This window comes from Psammomys obesus, unplaced genomic scaffold, assembly GCF_907164565.1.
Source record: "Psammomys obesus unplaced genomic scaffold, mPsaObe1.curated_primary_1811, whole genome shotgun sequence".
Taxonomy (NCBI): domain Eukaryota; kingdom Metazoa; phylum Chordata; class Mammalia; order Rodentia; family Muridae; genus Psammomys; species Psammomys obesus.
The window spans coordinates 1,449,550-1,463,727 of NW_026596427.1; the positions used below are offsets into that span (position 1 = coordinate 1,449,550).

Consider the following 14,178-nt stretch of genomic DNA (forward strand, 5'->3'; position numbering starts at 1 on the left):
GATAGAGAAAACTACACAATGGAATATTACTCAGAGATAAAAAAAACAAGGTAATCATGAAATTTGCAGGTAAATGGTGGGAACTGGAGAAGACAGTTGATCTTAAATCTGTTCTGTTTGTCTTCTGATCAGGAATTGTCTACTGTGTCAATGAGTTCAATGCTCTTCCCCACTTTTTCTTCTAACAACTTTAGTGTGTCTGGTTTTCTCTTTAGGTCTTTGAGGACCCTATGGAAGAGGCATACTTCTCACTCAAAAGGTCAAACTGAGCAAACATCTCAAGTAGGAGAAGATAGTCAACAGGACAGGAGCCTTCCACAGAGAGCCTTTTAAAAACTCTACCCAGCAGGGTATGGAAACAGATGGTGATACTCAGCCAAACTTTGGGCAGAGTGCAAGGAATCTTTTGCAAGAAGGGGCAGATAGAAAGACCTGGATGGTATATGAGCTCCACAAAATGATCCAGAGATCCAAAAATTCTGGCTCTAGGGTGTCCTACAGAGACTGATGAATCAACCAAGGACCATGTGTGGATAGGACCTAGACCCTCTGCTCAGATGTAGCCCATCAGCCACTCAGTCTTAATGTGAGTTTCCTACTAAGGGGAGCAGGTACAGTCACTGGTATGAAACTTGTTGCCTTTTCTTTGATCACATCCCCTCCACCACACTAGGTGGCCTTAATGGGTCACAGAGAAAGATGATCCAGACATTCCTGATGAGACCTGATAGACAATAGTAAGATAGTAGGGGAAGAGGACCTCTCCTATCAGTGGACTAGAAGAGGGAAATAGGGGAGAGGTAGAGGGAGATAGCATGGGAATGGGAGGAAATAAGGGAGGAGGACTGCAGCCTGGATACTAAGTAAATGTATTTTGATTAATAATAATAATAAAGAAAAAAATTAAAAAGCATTTATGTATATTAATTTTTAATCTTTATATGTTCATGAGAGTAAGGTATGTAATTGGCTACATATTTCTGATGAAATAAAAATGTTTAAGTTATATCTTTAATTTTACTCCATTTAATAGCAGAGATGCTATCCAGTAGTCTTGGAAAAATGTGAGCAATTATTTCTGAGTAGGATGAACCATGGTGAAGTGAGTTTAAAATTTGGCTCCAAAGAGTTATGTCTTTACTGAGACTGATACTCAAACCAATGACAGTTGATAGAGATAACCTAGAAACCCTGCATGGATGTAGCCCATGGCAGCTCAGTATCCAAGTGGGTTCCATAGTAATGGAAACAGAGGCTGTCTCTGACATGAACTCAGTGGCTGGCTCTTTGATCACCTCCCGCTGAGGGGGGATCAACATTACCAGGCCACAGAGGACGACAATGAAGCCAGTCCTGATGAGACCTGATAGTCTAGGGTCAGAGGGAAGGGGAGGAGGATTTGTCCTGTCAGTGGACTTGGAGAGGGGCATGAGAGGAGATGATGGATGGAGGGTGGGAATGGGAGGTAATGATGGAAGGGGCTACAGCTGGGATACAAAGTGAATCAAATATAATTAAAAAAAATAAATTTTAAAAATTCTTAGGGAAAGTGACTAATGTCTCAAATCTTTAATTTGTTTGCTCAAATAATAGGCAGCATATCCTCTACTGATAAGTGGTGGGGAGTATGATAGACTGAGAAAGTTTTCAGTGCTCATGTAAGGGAATGGAATGGGGTCAGAAGTTCACTGCTCATTAGTTACAGCAATCTGCAAATCTGCATTTCTATACAAATTAGCGTTGGGAATTGTAAGTGGTTCACTGTTTTTGACATGTCAAATATCAAAAATGTTTAAATGTATCTTTCACCCATGTAATGTATATTCCAGGCTTATTTGAATCATAATTGTATTGTATCACATGATATTTGGTATAAATATGTGTCTCAAGGCAGTATGTTTACAAGCGAGTATAAACGAGGAAAGGGGAATAAATGACAGCCTCCTAATATTGAGGGATAAACTGTACTAGTTGGGATATCATGAAAGTAGTTCAGATGCTCAAATAAGGCTCATTTGCCAGACATTTTCCACCTCTACCCAGAAAACTGAACATTGTCTTATTCACTGCAAAAAAAAAAAAACTATGAAATGACAGTTACTAAGATAGCAAAATTCATTAAGTTTGACCCTCATCCCAATTCCCTCACAGGAAAAATAAAGAGTGGGATTTCTGTCATTAGTGGCTTAGATTTTTTTTCTTACCTCAAGAATCTTTTTTGTCAGTTACTCTCTTATGTAATGCTCTATGGGCTCTACATTTACTCCTGTGCTACATATAAGCTTGGATTTCAGGTTTTCTACATTACTCTTTGTCTTACCAATTCTCCCAAGAGTACTTGTTGGACTCCATTGATTTGGGAGGTAAAAGAAATTGATGCATTTCTCTTCCTTTTGTTCCATTTCCTTTTAGGAAAAAAAGAGAATGGTCTGAAATTATGTAAAGAAGCTAGACCAGGTACTTTGTTCAAATCATAGTTTCATGATTTGAAACTTTATTCGTATTCCTCACCTGCAATATTTTCAAGTCACTTAATCTGAGATTCTTATCTTTAAAATGGAAGTAATGTGGTTGTCTTGCATTATTGTATGAATGATGGAAGTTCTCAAATGGGTTGATAATGCAATGTACTTAGATATGTACTTGGCTGTCAAAAATAAAAATAAAAATATAAGCAGGATACATTGTTATATATTAGTGTCCTTCTTCATAATATCTGCATCCAAGCTATGAGAATCTAAGTGATGATCCTATGAGCATCTCATTCATTAACACTCATTGTAGACATTTATCTAAATCCTGCAATCCTAGAAAATGGTGAAAGCAAAGAAATATCTCCCTTTCTTTGGTTTTTATTTTTTTATTTTTGTACTGGTTTATCATGCAGAACCAGTATGCTTCAATGCTTCATCTAACTTACTCAAGATATGCATGCTTCTAGCTATTATAAACAAAGCTGTGAGGAACATGGTTGAACAAATATCCTTGCTGTGTACTTGAGCATATGCCTAGGAGTGCTATAGCTGGATCTTGACGAAGCATTATCCATAATTGTCTGAGAAAGTGACAGATTTATTTCCAAAGTAGTTGTAAAAGTTTACATTCCCACCAGCAATGGAGGAGGATTCATCTTTCTCCACATCCATTCCAGCCTGTGTTGTCACTTGAGTTTTTTATCTTGGCCATTCTGATGGGTGGAAAGTGAAATCTCAGGGTCATTTTCATTTGCATTTCCTTGATAGCTAGGATGTTGAGCATTTCTTTAAGTGTTTCTCTGCCATTCGATATTCCCATATTGAGAATTCTCTGTTTAGCTCTGTAGTCCACTTTTTGGCAAATATTTAAATCGTTTATTGCCATTAAGTTACAGATCTGAATTACAAACTATGGAAAACACTGGTACTTGTTACCATTAGAAATTATGCATAGGCATGTGACCAACTGAGGGATATACTGTAGTCATTAAAGAAAAACTCAAGAATTTTGAGTATTTAAATGCTTGTAGTTATAAAATTTTGTTCCCTTAGATTTTTATTACACAACTCCCAATAGATAATATACACATTGCTACAGATTGCTATACATAAAACTCATTCAAAATTATTAAATTAGTTGCATATTTTGAACTACTCTTGATGAAGACAAATTTTAGTTGATAAGGCAGCAGAAAGCTGGTTTAGGAACTCTCAGCTATTCTATAATGTTGGCATGGTTATTAAACATAGCATTCCGTGTTTTCCCCTCAAGATGACTGTTTATGCTGATGTGATCTGTGGCTTTGCCACACTGGCTGAGGCACTGTCCCTTTCAAGAGTTGGTCCTTACACTGCCATGCAGATGCCTGCTTATTCAACTCATAGTTGATAAGCTATCTTCCCTGAATGAGCTGAGCTACTTCATTTGTTGCATGGCATGCAAACAGAAGCCAGTTTCAAGGCTGTACCTTGTAGGCAAATCTCATGAATGTCAAATAATAGCAACAGAGGGCAAAAGTCATCTGCCCACTGATAATCTCTGAAGGTTTCTTCATGTCATTGATAGCAGCAATGGGGAGACTCCAGTTGGCAAAAGGGCCCAGAAGTGCGTACTCATGAGATAGTCCCTGAAGACCTTGCTCCAGACATAGTTCACTGCTTTGCACATGAGGGCTCCAGCCATGGCTATGCCTTTCACAATGAAGCCACTATTCACACAGATGACACCAGCGTCCACCCACCCCTCCTGTACCCCATTTTTTAATTGGATTACTTGATTTGTTACTGTTTAGATTTTTGAGTTCATTATATATTCTGGGTATTAGCCCTCTGTTAGAGGTAGGGTTGGTGAAGATCCTTTACCAATCTGTAGGCTGTCGTTTTGTTCTGATGACAGTGTCCTTTGCTTTACAGATGCTTTTCAGTTTCATGAGGTCCCATTTATTGATTGTTGATCTTAGAGCCTGTGCTGTTGGTGTTCTGTTCAGGAAGTTGTCTCCTGTGCCAATTAGTTCTAGGCTGTTCCCCACTTTTTTCTTCTAAGTGATATAATGTGTCTGGTTTTATGTTGAGGTCTCTGATCCACTTGGACCTTAGTTTTGTGCAGGGTGATAAATAGGGATCTAGTTGCATTTTCTACAGGTAGACTTTCAGTTAGACCAGCACCGTTTGTTTTCTGTCTTTTCCTGTCTTTTCCATTGAATGGTTTTGGCTTCTTTGTCAAAAATCAAGTATTTGTAAGCGTGTGGGTTTATTTCTGGGTCTTCTATTTGATTCCATTGATCCATCATTCTGTTTCTATTCCAGTACCATGCAGACAGCAAAGGCAATATAGAGCAAGCCTATACCTAACATCAAACTAAATGGAGAGAAACTTAAATCAATCCCATTGGAATCAGGGACAAGGCAAGGCTGCCCACTGTCTCCATATCTCTTCACCACAGTACTTGAATTCCTAGCTAGAGCAATAAGACAACTAAAGGAGATCAAGGGATGCAAATCAGAAAAGAAGTCAAAGTATCACTATTTGCAGATGATATGATAGTATACATGACTGACCCAAAAAAATTCAGCCAGAGAACTCCTTTAGCTGATAAAAAACCTGCAGCAAAATGGCTGGATACAAAATTAATTAAAAAAAATCAGAAGCCCTCCTGTATACTAAAGGCAAAAGGTCTGAGAAAGAAATTAGAGAAATCACAACCTCTACAATAGCCACTAATAACATAAAGTACCTTGGTGTGACTGTAACCAAGCAAGTGAAAGACTGAAAAAAATTCAAGTCTCTGAAGAAAGAAATTGAAGAAGACATTAGAAGATGGAAAGATCTCCCATGCTCATGGATCAGTAGAATTAACATAGTGAAAATGATCATCTTGCCAAAATTAGTGTACAGATTCAATGCAATTCCCATTAAAATACCAACACTACTCTTTACAGACCTTTTCAATTGTTCTTTACAAAACAATTTTCAATTTCATTTGAAAAAACAAAAACTCCAGAATTGCTAAAACAATGCTGTACAACAACAGATCTTCTGGAGGTATTGCCCTCTCTGATCTCAAGTTATACTACAAAGCAATAGTAACAAAAATGATTATTAATCATGTTTTCAATATGTTCTATAATGCAAAATATACTTACTAATAATGTCAAACTAAATAAGTCACATATTTTCTCAAGTAGTTTACAGGCCAACATTGAAGAGTGAGAATGTTTTAAAAAAGCCAAATAATTGTGTAGGAAACAAAAGATGAAAAACAGAACTGTTTTTTATAAAGAAATGGCTGTCTTGTTATGCAGGTCTGGTCCATGACTGGAGAATCTATATACCGATCTATCTCTTGAAAGCAAGGTTGCATCTAACCACAAAGACACTTAATACATGTGCAGAAGACAGTATAGAAAGAGTGTCTGGATTAGAAGATGGTAGCTGCATAGACGAGCAGTTTGTTTTAGGCCTTTTGTAACAAGACATTAGACTTTCTCCTATATCTTTGCATTGCTAAGGCTTATATTATTGTGATTAGAAAAAGGTTATCTGACAAAGAGGTAAGCCCCACAGTCTCAATAGTTTGATAAAACATAAGATTATTCTTCACTAAGCAAGCCATACAGTGAGAGTCTTCCAGGTCAGTGACCTGTTTCTGTTGTGGAGACATGAGTCCTTCTAATGGATCGGGACTTCTAATGGATAAAGACTTCTATTTTCTGGAATGAAAAACTGAGGCAGGACGGAAAGGGATAAACATAATCATTTTTCTCCTATTTTGGCTCAGAAATATTTTCCCTCATACTGATTGATGATGATTAATCAGATTATTCTATTTACAAGTAAGCAGACAAATGAGAAACACTTGAAGAAAAACAACTACTTCCTAGTTAATTGAAACTATAGAAACCAGAGCCTTTTCTCTTAGTTTCATTCTCTTAGTTTCATAATAAGAATTATTAAGCAAACTACAGAAACTATCTTCAACTCCAATAAAAGGTCCATTCGTCATTGCTACCTTGTCTGCCATCCAGAAAAGGGCTTCTCTATCTACCTGGAGTAAATACTCATTTCCCTATTTATTCTCAATTTATAACCTCAATAACAACCAGTCCAAAAAAAAAAGCTACTGGTTATTAACTCCATAAAAAAATGATGAGTGTGGATACTTCCTAAGACTAAGAAGCACTCATCTAAACAATTAGATTTTCTAAATTGCTTATGTAACTAAAAATGGTTGTTGTCAGGTTAATTCTGTTTCTTTCAAACATTTTTCAAGTGATTGTACTCAAAGACAAACAACACATGAAAATACAATTCAACACAGTTGGTTTATTTAATTAAAGGAAAAAGTAATTTAACATAAAATTATCTGATTATGAACCCAGAAGAAAACTTTATCTACGATATTGTATAAGATTTGTCTTCAACCTATTGTTTTAATAGAATTTTAGCTATGTTATAATCAACCAGTGAAAATTGAATGATTTACTACCTAGTTGCTACATTTTATGATATTGTTTTAACATTAATAGATATTTTCCACATCTTTTATACTTTATATCTGTTGTGTTTGAAATTAACAACTATTAGTCACTTTAGTATTCTAAAAATTATATGATCACAAATTTCACTAACAATATTAAAATAAAATAAAATTATACTCTATTTTCAGGTGATACTTTGAGAAGGTGATTATTGAACTTATTGTACATACCTACCATAAATAATTATTTAAAGCATTTTATTTTAATCAAAACATACAAGTTTCCAGATTTCTATTGCATGCTTAATTTTGTAACAGAAATTACAGCTTTAAATAAAGGTTTATCATGTTCTTTGTAATCATATCTGATATGTTTAAGACAAAAATGTATATGTACATATTACAAATAATTATATTTGAAGGCAGATAAATATAAATATTAGTCATATTTATGTAAAGTGAAATTTTATTCACCTGTTTCAGTTTCTGTCTCTGAAATTCACTGCTTAATAAGCTTGTTCTTACTGAGATCTCTGCTAGATGGTTCAATTTAGCTGTTCTGGCTCACACAGTTCTCCCAGGCTGACTAACTCAATCTGGCTTTTCTCCTGACCTCTAAATTGCTCTGCTTGGCCTCATACTAACTCAGGCAATCTGCTCTAATCTCCTGGTTCCTTCTCATTCTCTGGCTCATTTGGTCTTCAACTGAATTCTCTCTGCAACCTGTCTGTTCCTGTCCTGGTAAAATTGCCTTCTCTCTCTCATTGCACTTTAAGGAATTTCCCTTCCTCTCTCTTCTCCTGAGAGTTGGGTGTAACCTATTCTGTCAAGTCTTTCTCTGATCCATCACCTGTTCTGCCACTCAATTAGACATCAATTTCAAACATGGGTGCTTCCTTCTACAAATTAACTTTACCTTCATTGGGAATAAAAGCATGTACTTCCATGCCTGGATCTAAGCTTTTCTTTACCTGAAACTTGCTCTATAACAGGCTTACCTTGAACTCACATCTGCTTGCCTCTGTCTCCTGGATTAAAGGTATGTTCGCATTCCAGCTGGATCACACAGACCTAGAAGATCTTTGGCTTTGTTCTCTTGTTAAGACCTAGAAAGTGTTTTGATATGATCTCTTGCCAGAATAGTCATGCTCAGAATTAACATTCCTCTACATATTTGTGCCTAGAGTATACATCAAGGATTAATTATAAAGTGAAAAATGATAATATGTAAAGAGAGTATCACTAACACTTTGCACTTAATAGTTCTGTAATATTCATTGTTGGCACTAGAACATACTTGTGGCTACATACAGTATTTATGAATTTTTCGATAATATCTCTTAGGTGTGTGTATTTTTTCCTGGGCAATGTATTGCACTATGTTATTTCAAACAAACCATATGACATTCCTAAAGAATCTTAAGTGACATTTATATCACAGAAAGTTCTGGTTGATTTGCTGAAGTGAAATCCAAGTGTGTGTGTGTGTTTGTGTGTGTGTGTGTGTGTGTGTGTGTGTAAAATTAAGGTCTTCTCCTTAAGGAATGGAAAAAGCAACTTATTTACATTTTGTACAGAAGTCATGAAATATCATTAATTTGCATATTCATGCTGAACTATCCATTTAGAATACATTGGCTTTTTTAGTTTCACCAGATGGAACAACAAATGCTAATATAATGACTAAAAGTCTTGGTCAAGCATTTTGAGAAATGGAAATACTCTTTTGATGCAAAAGTCACATATTTTTACTGAAGAAACAAAATGTCTATTTTTGGGCAGCTTAACAAACTCATGTAAAATGTGATATAAAATATTCATATTAGTTGAAAGTTAAGCATTATCACTTTTTTTTTTTAACAACGGTGCATTTGTATTGTGGGAAAGACAGGTAAAAACCCTGGAATATTATATATTTCTTTTTTTTCCATCAAATAAAAAATAATATTGTTTTTGAACTGTTAAAATTATAAAACAAACTTCATTATTTAAACACATATTATGTTATTAACTTCTTATAGCATATCTCTTTTTTTATTTTTTTCTTTTTAGTTACATTTTGTTAACTCTGTGTCCCAGCTGTATCCCGCTCCCTCATTCCCTCCCCAACCCCACACTCCCTCCCTGGTCTCCTCCCTGCCCCTTTCCAAGTCCACTGATAGGGGAGGACCTCCTCCCCTTTCATCTGACCCTGTTTTATCAGGTATCTTCAGGGCTGGCTGCAAAGTCCTCCTCTGTGGCCTAACAGACTGCTCCTCCCCGGGGGGGGGGGTCAAACAGCCTGCCCTTGAAATCCTGTTAGAAATAGTCCTTGTTCCCCTTACTTTGGAAAACTACTTGGTTACTGAGCTACCATGGACCACATCCGAGCAGAAGTTCTAGGTTATATCCATAGATGGTCCTTGGTTGAGTGTCAGTCTCAGAAAAGACCCTGTGCCCAGATAATGTTTGGTCCTTGTAGAGCTCCTATCCTTTCCACATCATACTAACTTCCCTTCTTTCATATGATTCCCTGCACTCTGCCGAGGGTTTGGTTATGAGTCTTAGTGTCTGCTTTGAAACACTGCTAGGTAGAGTCTTTCAGATGCCTTTTGTGGTAGACTCCTGTCATAAGTTCAATGCACATCTCATTTGTCTTTCTAAATGAGGATTAATCACCTTCACCTGTGTCCACTTTCTTGATTATCTTCTTTAGGTGTGTAGATTTCATTATGTTTATCATATCTTGTAGGTCTATATAAGTGAGTATATACCAAGTTTGTCTTTCTCCTTCTGGGATACTTCACTCAGAATGATCTTTTCTAGATCCCACCACTTGCCTGCAAATTTCATGATTTCCTCCTTTTTGATTGCTGAGTAGTATTCCATTGTGTAAAAATACCACAATTTCTGTATCCATTCCTCCGTTGATGGACATCTGGGTTGTTTCCAAGTTCTGGCTATTACAAATAAAGCTGCTACAAACATGGTTGAACAAATGTCCTTGTTGTGTACTTGAGCAAATTTTGGGTATATACCTAGGAGTGGTATAGCTGGGTCTTGAGGTAGCACTACTCCTAGTTGTCTGAGAAAGCGCCAGATTGACTTCCAAAGTGGTTGAACCAGTTTACATTCCCACCAGCAATGGAGGAGGGTTCCCTTTTCTCCACAACCTCTCCAGCATGTGCTATCACTTGAGTTTTTCATCTTGGCCATTCTGATGGGTGTAAGGTGAAATCTCAGGGTCGTTTTGATTTGCATTTCCCTAATGGCTAATGAGGTTGAGCATTTCTTTAAGTGTTTCTCTGCCATTCGATGTTCCTCTTTCGAAAATTCTCTGTTTAGCTCTGTCACCATTTTTTAATTGGATTACTTGGTTTGTTGCTTTTCTGCTTCTTTAGTTCTTTATATATACTGGATATTAGCCCTCTGTCAGATAAAGGGTTGGTGAAGATTCTTTCCCAATCTGTAGGCTGTCTATTTGTTTTGATGACAGTGTCTTTTGCTTTACAGAAGCTTTTCAGTTTCATGAGGTCCCATTTATTGATTGTTGCTCTTAGAGCCTGTGCTGTTGGTGTTCTGTTCAGGAAGTTGTCTCCTGTGCCAATGAGTTCTAGGCTGTTTCCCACTTTTTTTTCCAACTGATTTAGAGTATCTGGTTTTATGTTGAGGTCTTTGATCCACTTGGACTTTAGTTTTGTGCAGGGTGATAAATATGGATCTATTTTCACTTTTCTGCATGTAGACATCCAGTTGGTCCAGCACCATTTGTTGAAGATGCTGTCTTTTTTCCATTGAATGGATTTGGCTTCTTTGTCAAATATTGAGTATTCATAGGTGTGTGGGTTTATTTCTGGGTCTTCTATGCGATTCTATTGATCCTCCTTTCTGTTTCTATGCCAATACCATGCAGTTTTTATTACTGTTGCCCTGTAGTACAGCTTGAGATCGGGAATGGAGATACCTCCAGATGATCTGTTGTTGTACAGGATCGTTTTGGAGATTCTGGGTGTTTTGTTTCTCCATATGAAGCTGAGAATCTTTTTTTCAAGGTCTGTAAAGAATTGAGTTGGTATTTTGATGGGAATTGCATTGAATCTGTACATTGCTTTTGGCAGGATGGCCATTTTCACAATGTTAATCCTACCAATCCGTGAGCACGGGAGATCTTTCCATCTTCTGAGATCTTCTTCAATTTCTTTCTTCAAAGACTTGAAGTTTTTCTCAAACAGGTCTTTCACTTGCTTGGTTAGAGTCACACCAAGGTACTTTATGTTATTAGTGGCTATTGTGAAGGGTGTTGTTTCCCTAATTTCTTTCTCAGCCTTTTTGTCTTTGGTATACAAGAGGGCTTCTGATTTTTTTGAGTTGATTTTGTATCCTGCCACTTTGCTGAAGGTGTTAATCAGTTGGAGGAGTTCTCTGGTTGAATCTTTGGGGTCACTCATGTATACTATCATATCATCTGCAAATAGTGACACTTTGACCTCTTCCTTTCCGATTTGTATCCCCTTGATCTCCTTTAGTTGTCTTATTGCTCTGGCTAGGACTTCAAGTACAATGTTAAAGAGGTATGGAGAGAGTGGGCAGTCTTGTCTTGTCCATGATTTCAGTGGGATTGATTTAAGTTTCTCTCCATTGAGTTTGATGTTGGCTATAGGCATGCTGTATATTGCCTTTACTATCTTTAGGTATGTGCCTTGTATCCCTGATCTCTCCAAGACTTTAAACATAAATGGGTGTTGGACGTTGTCAAATGCTTTTTCAGCATCTAAGGAGATGATCATGTGGTTTTTCTCCTTCAGTTTGTTTATGTGGTGGATTACATTGATGGATTTCCGTATGTTGAACCACCCTTGCATTCCTGGGATGAAGCCTACTTGGTCATGGTGGATGATATCTTTGATGTGTTCTTGGATTCGGTTTGCAAGTATTTTATTGAGTATTTTTGCATCAATGTTCATAAGAGAGATAGGTCTGAAGTTCTCTTTTTTTGTTGGATCTTTGTGTGGTTTAGGTATCAAAGTGACTATGGCTTCATAGAATGAGTTTGGTAGTGTTCCCTCTATTTCTATTTTGTGGAATAGTTTGAGGAGAATTGGTGTTAGTACTTCTTTGAAGGTCTTGTAGAATTCTGCGCTGAAGCCATCTGGTCCAGGGCTTTTTTTGGAGGGGAGACTGTTAATGACTGCTTCAATTTCCTTGGGAGATATAGGACTATTCAGTCTTTCTACCTGATCTTGACTTAATTTTGGTACATGGAATCTGTCAAGAAAGTTATCCATTTCCTTTAGATTTTCAAATTTTGTGCCATATAGGCTTTTGTAGTATGACCTAATAATCGTTTGGATTTCCTCAGTGTTTGTAGTTATGTCCCCATTTTCCTTTCTGATTTTGCTGATTTGTATGGCTTCTCTGTGCTTTTTAGTCAGTTTGGCTAAGGGTTTGTCTATCCTGTTGATTTTCTCAAAGAACCAGCTTTTTGTTTCATTGATTCTTTGGATAATTTTATTTGTTTCTAATTGATTGATTTCTGCCCTTAGTTTGATTATTTCCAGCCGTCTGCTCCTCTTGGGTGTATCTGCTTCTTTTTTTTTTCTAGGTTTTTCAGTTGGGCCATTAAGTTGTTTGTATGTGATGTTACGGATTTCTTCTTGTAGGCACTTAGTGCTATAAATTTTCCTCTGAGCACTGCTTTCAATGTGTCCCATAAAATTGGGTATGTTGTGCCTTCATTTTCATTGAATTCTAGAAAGTCTTTAATTTCTTTCTTTATTTCTTCCTTGACCCAGCTGTCATTGAGTAATAAGTTGTTCAGTTTCCATGTGCGTGTCGGGTTTTTGTTGTTTCTGTTGTTGTTGATGTCCAGCTTTAGTCCATGGTGGTCAGATAGTATACAAGGGATTATTTCAATCCTTTTGTATCTGTTGAGGCTTGCTTTGTGACCAACTATATGGTCTATTTTGGAGAAGGTTCCATGTGGTGCTGAAAAGAAGGTGTACTCTTTTGAGTTTGGGTGAAAAGATCTGTAGACGTCTATTAGGTCCATTTGATTTAGGGATTCTGTGAGTGCTTTTATTTCCCTATTTGGTGTCTGTCTGGTTGATCTATCCCTTGATGAGAGTGGGGTGTTGAAGTCTCCCACTATTAAGGTATTAGGATCAATGTATGATTTAAGCTTTAATATTGTTTCATTTATGAATGTAGGTGCTCTTGTATTTGGGGCATAGATATTCAAAATTGTGATGTCCTCTTGTTGGATTTTTCCTTTGATGAGAATATAGTGGCCGTCCTTATCTTTTTTGATTAACTTCGGATGAAAGTCTATTTTATTAGATATTAGGATGGCTACTCCAGCTTGTTTTCTGGAACCATTTGCTTGAAAGACAGTTTTCCAGCCCTTTACTCTGAGGTAGTGTTTATCTTTTTGCATAGGTGTGTTTCTTGGATGCAACAGAATGTTGGGTCTTGTTTCCGTAACCATTCTGTTAGCCTGTGTCTTTTTATTGGTGAATTGAGTCCATTAATATTGATAGATAACATTGACCAATGCATGTTAGTTCCTTTTGTAATGGAGTCGATGATCTTACCTTGTTTCATTGCTTGTTTTCTTTTCATTTTTGTTGGGATATTATCTGTATGCCCTGTTTTCTTGGGTGAATTCGTTTTCGTTGGATTGGAGTTTTCCTTCTAGTATCTTCTGTAGGGTTGGTTTGCTGTATAGATATTGCGTAAATTTAGTTTTGTCATGGAATATTTTGTTTTCTCCATCTATGTTGATTGAAAGCTTTGCAGGGTATAGTAGTCTGGGTTGACATTTGTGATCTCTTAGAGTCTCCATGATGCTTGCCCAGGCCCTTCTGGCTTTCATAGTTTCTGATGAGAAGTCTGGTGTGATTCTGATAGGTCTACCTTCATATGTTACTTGGCCTTTTTCCCTTGCTGCTTTTAATATCTTTTCTTTGTTCTGTAGATTTAGTGTTTTGACTATGATGTGACGTGATGTGTTTGTTTCTTTTCTGGTCTAGTCTATTTGGTGTTCTGTAGGCCTCTTGTATATTTATGGACATCTCTTTCTTTAAGTTGGGAAAATTTTCTTCTATGATTTTCTTGAAAATATTTTCTGGACCTTGGAGCCTGGAGTCTTCTTTTTCATCAATTCCTATTATTCTTAGATTTTGTCTTTTCATAGCATCCTTGATTTCTTGGATATTTTGTGATTGGAACTTTTCTGATTTTACTTTTTC

The 14,178-nt window shown here is 36.7% G+C and overlaps 1 protein-coding gene and 1 pseudogene across 1 annotated transcript in view; both read right to left on the reverse strand.

The window, feature by feature from the left end:
- The window catches only part of Il1rapl1 (interleukin 1 receptor accessory protein like 1), a 944,588-nt gene that overhangs the window by 749,323 nt on the left and 181,087 nt on the right, over positions 1-14,178 (reverse strand). The gene's annotated exons all lie outside the window — the stretch shown is intronic.
- On the reverse strand, positions 3,743-4,158 carry LOC129669513 (mitochondrial pyruvate carrier 1-like; annotated as a pseudogene).